The following is an 11,502-nucleotide window of genomic DNA, read 5'->3' as shown; positions in this document are numbered from 1 at the left end:
TGCCAGCTCCAGACCTCAAAATAAACTGATTGAAAGATAATGTCTTCATCATATGAAAATCAAGGAAAATCCCTCCCGTTAGGGGTATAGTATCATACCATCATAAAATATACGAGAAGAACATAACCCGTATCATGACAACAACTGGTTTAAGAATACTTAGTAAATATTTTCATTTCCGATGCAAAGACCCTATGAGTGAATCAATATCAATTCCAAAAAATGCCATCTTAAATAACCTGACAACAGTATCGTAACTATATCCCTTCTGAATAAGTCTGTTTAAAGGTTTGGTTAGCCTTTGAGTTGAATGACGACATTTTTGTGCTTTGTATAGAATATTGTCATAAAAGATGTAAAATACCTGAACTTATAAAATGTCTGCACGTAGATTTATATTTACGAATGATGTCCTTGTACCGATGATAAAATTTAGTAAATATATTTGACAAGTTTGTGGTATCGAAAATTACCCTGGTGTAATAATTTTCAGTAATACAGAGATTTCTTTTGTTAAAATCAAATACGTTGTTATATACACGAGCTAACCGGACACGTTGAGATATATAAACAAAATACGATGGTGCCGAGGAAACATCACCATCTAAAAATGGATTATTAACAATAGGGAATGAAAGATCATCTCTTTTATCGTAAATTTAAGTATGAGGCTTCCCGTTAAAGATATAGATATCAACATTAGTGTTCATTTTTAGTATTAGCTTTATTTAAAGTCAGTTCAACAGGACAAATCTCTTTAATGTACATACTGAAGTCGTCATTATTGAGAGCCAATATATCATCCAAATATCTAAAAGTGTTATTAAATTTTTGTATCAGATGTTGTTCCGATGGGTCTTTGCTGATTTTACTCATAAATTGTAACTCGTAACAATACAGAAACAGGTCCACAATAAGTAGTGTACAGTTAGTCCACATTCGAATTCCGATAACTTGACGATATACGGAATCTCAATAGCGAATAAAAATGTTATGTAGTAAAAATTCAAGTGCAGTTATCGTATCAAAGCAGGTCTTTTGTTTGTTTTCGACCCAAAGGAGTTTGAACATATATATATTCGCATTCTGACTTTTTAGATATCCATTTTACTTAAATATGTGAATTTTTCTTAATGAGATTATGAAACAAAGTGGTATACAGGGTAGAAAAATCAAAGCTTTGAACAGATTCGAAATCCCCAATATGAGTATGCAATTTATCAAGTACTTCAAACAAATTTTGACACTCCCAAAGTAACTATTTCCGCTATTTTCAAAGGCCTTATTTGAAAAATTTATGACCAGGTTTTTGATTGTACCAAGTATACTAGTAAGTAGAATAGACAGTTAAGTAGTGGAACATGTATTTCATTAGTCCAGAGAGACTTTTCAGCAGGAGGTCGGCCGGAAATAAAGGCCAATCAATCTCTTCATCATTTTAATACAACCGCAGAATGTTTTTTGCGTTCAATTGAACGTGTGTTCTCATAAAAATCTAAAATTACTTAGATAAGTACTTATAAGATTGTTTTATCCATCGTTATTTATCAACATGGATTAGACGGAAAAGCAGAATGGCTCGATGTATGAAGAGTCGGCAACTGTTTTACCAGTGAAAGAAAAACGTTCTTTTTCATAGTCCAGCAAGGCCAGTGTTAGGACAAATTCAGAAGAAGAGAAGAAGTCAGCCAGTATAAAGAATACTAGGCATCAAAATCAGCTAACATGCAGGCTGAATATGATAAAAAAAAAATCCAAAATCTTGAGGTGAACTTTATCATAAATTTGACTAACTTATTGAGTTGTTTGTCTCTAGCAATCTGAATAGGGAAAAATGCCCAGATCTGAATGCATTTGTTATTGGTAAACTAGGACGCGTAGGCTAGTCATATCATTAGAACCAGACTTGGACCAAGATTTGGGGTCGCCAAGGGTTTCTAAAAACCTAGATATTGACAAATGGTCAGAAATATCTTTACATGTTCACCTATGTGAAAGAAATGATCTGGATATAAGGTCTGATGAAGTATTGTAGCTAAAGAGAACACTGAATAATTTGATACGATTAATAATCGTAAATGTGAAAAGTTAAATCACAAAACTACTGAACTCCGAGGAAAAATCAAAACGGAAAGTCCCTAATCAAATGGCAAAATCAAAAACACAAACACATCAAACGAATGGACAACATCTGTCATATTCCTGACTTGGTACAGGCATTTCCTTATGTAGAAAATGGTGGATTGAACCTGGTATTAAAGCGCTAAACCTCTCACTTGTACGACAGTCGCATCAAATTCCATTATATTGACAACGATGCGCGAACAAAATGTCACAAATAGTTGAACGGTTTTTAAAACATGTCTCTGTACAAAATTCAAATGTACATGGTTGTATTTCTCTTTCTAAAAAGCATGATAAGTCTGATCAAGGGCAGGCGAACAATAATGGAAATTTTTTATCCAAAATATTTAAGGAGGATATTGCTAAAGAGAGATGTATTATTTGTTTGGTTTTAGACCAAGCGCAGGTTGATATTTTAGAACATTCTTGGCGTTTAAAAAACCCAGAGATAATTTCTGCATATAAATAGGACTATAAGAATTGTTTTCCAATTCATGATAGTTCAGTCGAGTTTTTAAAAGTTCCAACATTAGAAGATTTATTGGAACCTATGTTAAGACAGACACACGGTCAGAATACTGTCAAGTCATGGGATACTCACAGGCAACTTTTACACAGCCTCTCAAACAGATTGAAAAATTAGCATTCCAATGTCAATTAAGTGCCAGGATGAATGTAATTTCTGTTTTATATGTGCAGCAGGTTCTAGGTTCCTTATTGCAGTCTCTAAATGGTGGAGATTATGACAAAAGATAGTCAGTCGATACAGGATGTTTTTGCTATGTGTCGACAAAAACTCTTGATCAGTCAGGTCGCACAGGTGCTGTCTTCCATTTGATACGCCGTAAAGCGGCAGCTCAAGGTTCTTGCTTGACTGGTTTAAAAGATATGCACAGTAAGTGCCAATATCTTCCACTCACACATAATGAGTTATTTGGCAAAGGACTTGAAACGTCTTCAGGAAATGCGTAAAGAACAGAAATATGTTTGCTTCATAACATGTTCTCATCGCAATTATCTACGTTTTAATTTACCTGTGCATATACAGTAACTTCAGTTTTAACTCGTCGTTCAATTGTGTGAACCAAAATTGGGGTTCTTTGATATGATGAATCTAACCGTGTATTTAGATTTTGGATTTTGGGCCCCGTTATCATATTGGTCCACATTTAGGTCCAAAGGGTCCAAAATTAAATTTTGTTTATTTCATCAAATTAAATTCTTGGGGTTCTCTGATATGTTGAATCTAACCTTGTATCTTAATTTTGGATATTTGACCATAATAGGTAAAGGTCAATTTTTTAAGTTCTTATACCACATTCATTCTGTGTCAGAAACCTATGCTGTGTCAAAAATGTAATCACAATTAAAATTCAGAGCTGTATCAATCTTGTTAGTGATTGAAATATGAATTGCACAATTAATATAAATTGTAGGTAGATTCATAGTTGAAAATGGATACAGCATCAAATTCTAATAATGTTTAAATAAAGTTTGAAATTTACTATTCATTATCAAATATTTTAGAAAATAATAAAACGTAAGTTTTAAAGATTTTTTAAAGACATTGTATTAATGATGAATGAGATTTTGGAATTTTCATTTTTCTTTCTCTTTGTTAAGGTGTCACGTGTCTTTTTGTCCCAAATACTGAATGGATCTGATGTTTGCCATTTGTGTTTATACGTGTGATCTTTATGTAATCTTCCTTTAGCTTGGTGCAATGCAACGTTCTTTCATCTATCATTAGAACATTAGAAAATATAGTATCATTAAGGTTTAATTATATGCTTATAAACACGAACCTATAACTGTAAATACTTAAACAACGTACTTCGAGTTATCTAATGCAATCAATATTGAAAAACCGTGCTTAATTGTATCGGATGGTTAGCCCTCGTCATGACGAGGGATGTTGGTACACCAACAAAAGAAAAATAAAGATAAATGAAAGAAAAAAAAACGCTAAAAGTTCTGAAAGTCAAATAGAAATCAGTAGAGCGTAAATGAAAAGCAGCTGATGTAAATTATGTGAAGGTGTTTGAATATTGGTTATAACGTGTTTGGTTTTGTTTATATGACAATAATCCAGAAAAAAGTATGTTTGCGCTAGAAGTAGGGACGAATGCCAGCCTTATCAAAACCTTTTTCTACCAAAAGCTTTAGATGGCCTAAGATAGATAATCTTCCTCCTCCTCCTCCTCCTCCTCCTCCTCCTCCTCCTCCTCATCATCATCATCATCATCATCATCCTCATCCTCCTCCTCCTCCTCCTCCTCCTCCTCCTCCTCCTCCTCCTCCTCATCATCATCATCATCATCATCATCATCATCATCATCATCATCATCATCATCATCATCATCATCATCATCATCATCATCATCATCATCATCTATTTTGCCCTCCAACTAATTTAATTCAAGAGCTACTGGCGAGTCTTACGTGGACGAAATCTTTTGGTCATTTCTTTTTGTGTGGTCGCCGTAGCCACCATAGAGCATTATTCAATTAGATATATTGCAACATCTTCTTGCATTAATTGAAAATGAAATCCGTGTATATATATATAAAGCGTTTTCGTACACGGAATAATAACAAAACTCAGAAAATATTAATACTTTTTGAACAATAAAACGGTTTACACGGAGAGATAAAACTTGTTCAAGAAAAGTAGTAAAATAAACTGACAACGCCAGGGAAAAAAAAGAAAAAGACAAACAGACATACAACAGTACACATAACAACATAGAAAACAAAAGACTGAGCAATACGAACCCCATCAAAACCTGGGGATGATCTCAGGTGCTCCGGAAGGGTAAGCAGATCCTGCTCCGTATGTGGCACCCGTCGTGGTGTTGCTCATGTAAGTACAAACCCAGTGATATGTCTTATTTGGTAGATCACATTCGGGGGAAGAGGACGAGATTGTAGTTACGTTAATTGGAACATATCCATCGTCATTTGTGAAACAGATATTCCATAACGGTCAACCAACTCACATTAATAACATTCACGTTCATACGATAACATAACTTTCAAACAAGGAAGCTATTAAACCAAGAGTTCCAAATGGTGAAGTTGAAATCATTCCTTCGTAAATTTTACGGACGCCATCACGAGTTGGTTGACCGTTATGGAATAACCGTTTCACAGATGATATCGGATATGTTCCTTATGTCGTAACTACAATACCCTTCCCTTTTCACGAATGTGACCTACCGAATTAGACTATTTACCGGATTTGAAATAACATAAGCAACACGACGGGTGCCACATGTGGAGCAGGATCTGCTTACCCTTCCGGAGCACCTGAGATCACCCCCAGTTTTTGGTGGGGTTCGTGTTGTTTAGTCTTTAGTTTTCTATGTTGTGTCATCTGTACTATTATTTGTCTGTTTGTCTTTTTGTTTTTGGCCATGGCGTTGTCAGTTTGTTTTCGATCTATGAGTTTGACTGTCCCTCTGGTATCTTTCGTCCCTCTCTTTTCCAAAAGTTATGAAAGCCAAACACTAAAATGGTACATGAGCTTTCAAACCAAAAAGGCAAATAAAAAGTCTGAAATCGTTTAAATTGTCTAAGATAAACATTGCGTAAGGAAGTTCCATCCTTAGTTTTCGTAAAATGATTCTTTAAACAACGGAGACCTTTTACAATATGGCCAACAAGTAACAAGGCACCTACTACTCAGAGTGAGTGGTAACTTTAAGGACTAAAAGTTTTAAATAGTAAGGGTACTAGTATGAAACCTACGTGAATGACACTTTTATCTTAAATAATTGTCCTATGGAAAAAGAGGCGGAAGAAACCAAAGGGAGAATCAAAAGTCTTTATTCGAAGAGAGACCGACAAAAGCATGGTTTAAAAAATAAAAGCAAAAAAGCAAACAAATCTACAAAACATTAAATAAAAAATAAAAATTTAACACTGGTGAACACAAACCCCTCCAAGCTCGACATACAATATTAGAACGACACATACATCAGACGTTTAAGAGAACACAAACCAAGAAGGGCATGCCCAATCGTCCAATATCATTTTTACTGTTCTCAAATCCTTAATTCATAAAATAATAACAGTATCGATGAACTGGATTATGGTCGGATTAGAGAATGAAGTCTAGTGTCGATGGTACTAAAGTTGTTGTAAAGTTATCAGTGAAATTTGAAAAATCTTAAATAAACAGCAAATTTTAGTGATTAGCCGTTCCGCGGAATTCGTAATTGGACAGATAATAACCTCAAGACAAACAGTCGGTTATCATTGGTACCGATCAAGTGGTATATCTAATTTAGATAACCGTATAACTCCCATTTTTATATATATACTAAATCATTTTTTTTATGAAAGATTCCGGAGATAGCTCGATACCAAAATAAATAAGAGGAAGGAAAACATTTCCACTGTTTAGAGAACGAAACCAAAAGGGACATTAACCGATCATAAAAATATTGCTTGTGGTCAACATTGTTTGGGTGTTTTAAAACTTGTATAAATTAACAATCTTTATACACTGAATAAAAAGTATAACACTGACTACTGTTAGAACGGTGTACTCTTCATTGTTTTAATACTTTTAGAATGAACGCTCAACACTGATAGATATTGAAGCAAATAAACCGAACGTTTAGGATAGGTTGCATAAATGAACTTAGATAAGGAAAGTTCATTATATTGATGTATTATGAATTATGTCCGTGACTTATCTTATCAATATATATTGTTGTATATGCAAGTAACAATTGAAACATTGCATGTGTAAGAGATATGAAGATCACTTCTCACTTGCTACTTTTTCTAAATTTTATTTTTATTGCAAATGCCATTCAGAAATATCTTTACATGTTCACCTATGTGAAAGAAATGATCTGGATATAAGGTCTGATGAAGAATTGTAGCTAAAGAGAACACTGAATAATTTGATACGATTAATAATCGTAAATGTGAAAAGTGAAATCACAAAACTACTGAACTCCGAGGAAAAATCAAAACGGAAAGTCCCTAATCAAATGGCAAAATCAAAAACACAAACACATCAAACGAATGGACAACATCTGTCATATTCCTGACTTGGTACAGGCATTTCCTTATGTAGAAAATGGTGGATTGAACCTGGTATTAAAGCGCTAAACCTCTCACTTGTACGACAGTCGCATCAAATTCCATTATATTGACAACGATGCGCGAACAAAATGTCACAAATAGTTGAACGGTTTTTAAAACATGTCTCTGTACAAAATTCAAATGTACATGGTTGTATTTCTCTTTCTAAAAAGCATGATAAGTCTGATCAAGGGCAGGCGAACAATAATGGAAATGTTTTATCCAAAATATTTAAGGAGGATATTGCTAAAGAGAGATGTATTATTTGTTTGGTTTTAGACCAAGCGCAGGTTGATATTTTAGAACATTCTTGGCGTTTAAAAAACCCAGAGATAATTTCTGCATATAAATAGGACTATAAGAATTGTTTTCCAATTCATGATAGTTCAGTCGAGTTTTTAAAAGTTCCAACATTAGAAGATTTATTGGAACCTATGTTAAGACAGACACACGGTCAGAATACTGTCAAGTCATGGGATACTCACAGGCAACTTTTACACAGCCTCTCAAACAGATTGAAAAATTAGCATTCCAATGTCAATTAAGTGCCAGGATGAATGTAATTTCTGTTTTATATGTGCAGCAGGTTCTAGGTTCCTTATTGCAGTCTCTAAATGGTGGAGATTACGACAAAAGATAGTCAGTCGATACAGGATGTTTTTGCTATGTGTCGACAAAAACTCTTGATCAGTCAGGTCGCACAGGTGCTGTCTTCCATTTGATACGCCGTAAAGCGGCAGCTCAAGGTTCTTGCTTGACTGGTTTAAAAGATATGCACAGTAAGTGCCAATATCTTCCACTCACACATAATGAGTTATTTGGCAAAGGACTTGAAACGTCTTCAGGAAATGCGTAAAGAACAGAAATATGTTTGCTTCATAACATGTTCTCATCGCAATTATCTACGTTTTAATTTACCTGTGCATATACAGTAACTTCAGTTTTAACTCGTCGTTTAATTGAATATTTTCAATTGTGTGAACCAAAATTGGGGTTCTTTGATATGATGAATCTAACCGTGTATTTAGATTTTGGATTTTGGGCCCCGTTATCATATTGGTCCACATTTAGGTCCAAAGGGTCCAAAATTAAATTTTGTTTATTTCATCAAATTAAATTCTTGGGGTTCTCTGATATGTTGAATCTAACCTTGTATCTTAATTTTGGATATTTGACCATAATAGGTAAAGGTCAATTTTTTAAGTTCTTATACCACATTCATTCTGTGTCAGAAACCTATGCTGTGTCAAAAATGTAATCACAATTAAAATTCAGAGCTGTATCAATCTTGTTAGTGATTGAAATATGAATTGCACAATTAATATAAATTGTAGGTAGATTCATAGTTGAAAATGGATACAGCATCAAATTCTAATAATGTTTAAATAAAGTTTGAAATTTACTATTCATTATCAAATATTTTAGAAAATAATAAAACGTAAGTTTTAAAGATTTTTTAAAGACATTGTATTAATGATGAATGAGATTTTGGAAATTGTTATTTTCATTTTTTCGTTGTAAATGTTTTGAAGAACTTCCTGTTAGGTTTGTTTGTTATTCTGTTTATATTAATTTCAGAATGATATATAAATATATTATTTTTTATGAAGCGAACCCCTTTAAAAACTTCTCTAATATTGTTCATTGATAAAGAAATGAATTAAATTCTTTGTGTACATGGATATGTTGAATCTAACTGTGTATTTAGATTTTGGATTAATATTTTTCAGTTCTTTGACCACATTCATTCTGTGTCAGAAACCTATGCTGTGTCAAATATTTAATCACAATCAAAATCCAGAACTGTATCAAGCTTGAATCAAGTGTCCATACATGCCCCAACTGTTCAGGGTTCGACCTCTGCGGTCGTGTCAAGCTGCGTCCCGCGGTGCATTTTATTCTCTTTGTTAAGGTGTCACTTGTCTTTTTGTCCCAAATACTGAATGGATCTGATGTTTGCCATTTGTGTTTATACGTGTGATCTTTATGTAATCTTCCTTTAGCTTGGTGCAATGCAACGTTCTTTCATCTATCATTAGAACATTAGAAAATATAGTATCATTAAGGTTTAATTATATGCTTATAAACACGAACCTATAACTGTAAATACTTAAACAACGTACTTCGAGTTATCTAATGCAATCAATATTGAAAAACCGTGCTTAATTGTATCGGATGGTTAGCCCTCGTCATGACGAGGGATGTTGGTACACCAACAAAAGAAAAATAAAGATAAATGAAAGAAAAAAAAACGCTAAAAGTTCTGAAAGTCAAATAGAAATCAGTAGAGCGTAAATGAAAAGCAGCTGATGTAAATTATGTGAAGGTGTTTGAATATTGGTTATAACGTGTTTGGTTTTGTTTATATGACAATAATCCAGAAAAAAGTATGTTTGCGCTAGAAGTAGGGACGAATGCCAGCCTTATCAAAACCTTTTTCTACCAAAAGCTTTAGATGGCCTAAGATAGATAATCTTCCTCCTCCTCCTCCTCCTCCTCCTCCTCCTCCTCCTCCTCCTCATCCTCATCCTCATCATCATCATCATCATCATCATCATCATCATCATCATCATCATCATCATCATCATCATCATCATCATCATCATCATCATCATCATCATCATCATCATCATCATCATCATCATCATCTATTTTGCCCTCCAACTAATTTAATTCAAGAGCTACTGGCGAGTCTTACGTGGACGAAATCTTTTGGTCATTTCTTTTTTTGTGGTCGCCGTAGCCACCATAGAGCATTATTCAATTAGATATATTGCAACATCTTCTTGCATTAATTGAAAATGAAATCCGTGTATATATATATAAAGAGTTTTCGTACACGGAATAATAACAAAACTCAGAAAATATTAATACTTTTTGAACAATAAAACGGTTTACACGGAGAGATAAAACTTGTTCAAGAAAAGTAGTAAAATAAACTGACAACGCCAGGGAAAAAAAAGAAAAAGACAAACAGACATACAACAGTACACATAACAACATAGAAAACAAAAGACTGAGCAATACGAACCCCATCAAAACCTGGGGATGATCTCAGGTGCTCCGGAAGGGTAAGCAGATCCTGCTCCGTATGTGGCACCCGTCGTGGTGTTGCTCATGTAAGTACAAACCCAGTGATATGTCTTATTTGGTAGATCACATTCGGGGGAAGAGGACGAGATTGTAGTTACGTTAATTGGAACATATCCATCGTCATTTGTGAAACAGATATTCCATAACGGTCAACCAACTCACATTAATAACATTCACGTTCATACGATAACATAACTTTCAAACAAGGAAGCTATTAAACCAAGAGTTCCAAATGGTGAAGTTGAAATCATTCCTTCGTAAATTTTACGGACGCCATCACGAGTTGGTTGACCGTTATGGAATAACCGTTTCACAGATGATATCGGATATGTTCCTTATGTCGTAACTACAATACCCTTCCCTTTTCACGAATGTGACCTACCGAATTAGACTATTTACCGGATTTGAAATAACATAAGCAACACGACGGGTGCCACATGTGGAGCAGGATCTGCTTACCCTTCCGGAGCACCTGAGATCACCCCCAGTTTTTGGTGGGGTTCGTGTTGCTTAGTCTTTAGTTTTCTATGTTGTGTCATCTGTACTATTATTTGTCTGTTTGTCTTTTTGTTTTTGGCCATGGCGTTGTCAGTTTGTTTTCGATCTATGAGTTTGACTGTCCCTCTGGTATCTTTCGTCCCTCTCTTTTCCAAAAGTTATGAAAGCCAAACACTAAAATGGTACATGAGCTTTCAAACCAAAAAGGCAAATAAAAAGTCTGAAATCGTTTAAATTGTCTAAGATAAACATTGCGTAAGGAAGTTCCATCCTTAGTTTTCGTAAAATGATTCTTTAAACAACGGAGACCTTTTACAATATGGCCAACAAGTAACAAGGCACCTACTACTCAGAGTGAGTGGTAACTTTAAGGACTAAAAGTTTTAAATAGTAAGGGTACTAGTATGAAACCTACGTGAATGACACTTTTATCTTAAATAATTGTCCTATGGAAAAAGAGGCGGAAGAAACCAAAGGGAGAATCAAAAGTCTTTATTCGAAGAGAGACCGACAAAAGCATGGTTTAAAAAATAAAAGCAAAAAAGCAAACAAATCTACAAAACATTAAATAAAAAATAAAAATTAAACACTGGTGAACACAAACCCCTCCAAGCTCGACATACAATATTAGAACGACACATACATCAGACGTTTAAGAGAACACAAACCAAGAAGGGCATGCCCAAT

This window comes from Mytilus californianus, unplaced genomic scaffold, assembly GCF_021869535.1.
Source record: "Mytilus californianus isolate M0D057914Y unplaced genomic scaffold, xbMytCali1.0.p SCAF_2, whole genome shotgun sequence".
Lineage (NCBI taxonomy): Eukaryota > Metazoa > Mollusca > Bivalvia > Mytilida > Mytilidae > Mytilus > Mytilus californianus.
Note: the sequence above shows the minus strand (reverse complement) of the source record.